This window comes from Penaeus monodon, chromosome 31 (assembly GCF_015228065.2).
Source record: "Penaeus monodon isolate SGIC_2016 chromosome 31, NSTDA_Pmon_1, whole genome shotgun sequence".
Lineage (NCBI taxonomy): Eukaryota > Metazoa > Arthropoda > Malacostraca > Decapoda > Penaeidae > Penaeus > Penaeus monodon.
In genome coordinates, this window is record NC_051416.1 from 2,316,418 (window position 1) to 2,316,684 (window position 267).

Below are 267 nucleotides of genomic sequence, written 5' to 3' on the forward strand. Positions count from 1 at the left end.
TATATTCATGTTCAGAATGTACAGATATGACGAGAGTACAGCGTATATGATATTAGATCAACTTCATTTCAGGACACCTTTTAGTGTATATTTTTTATATATATATTTCAAAATTTGCTTAATTTTAGTGTTTTATAATCAGTGTATAGATGATATGACTAAATTGTTTATATAAAAGCTTTTTTAATGACGCTAAAAGAAGGATTCATTCATTATCGAAGAAGGAAGAAGGAAAGATTTATGTATTGCAAATCCTGGACACATATG

General features: G+C 27.0%; 1 protein-coding gene across 1 annotated transcript in view; it reads left to right on the top strand.

Annotated features, from left to right (window-relative positions):
* The window catches only part of LOC119592824 (rootletin-like), a 148,678-nt gene that overhangs the window by 57,710 nt on the left and 90,701 nt on the right, over window positions 1-267 (top strand). The gene's annotated exons all lie outside the window — the stretch shown is intronic.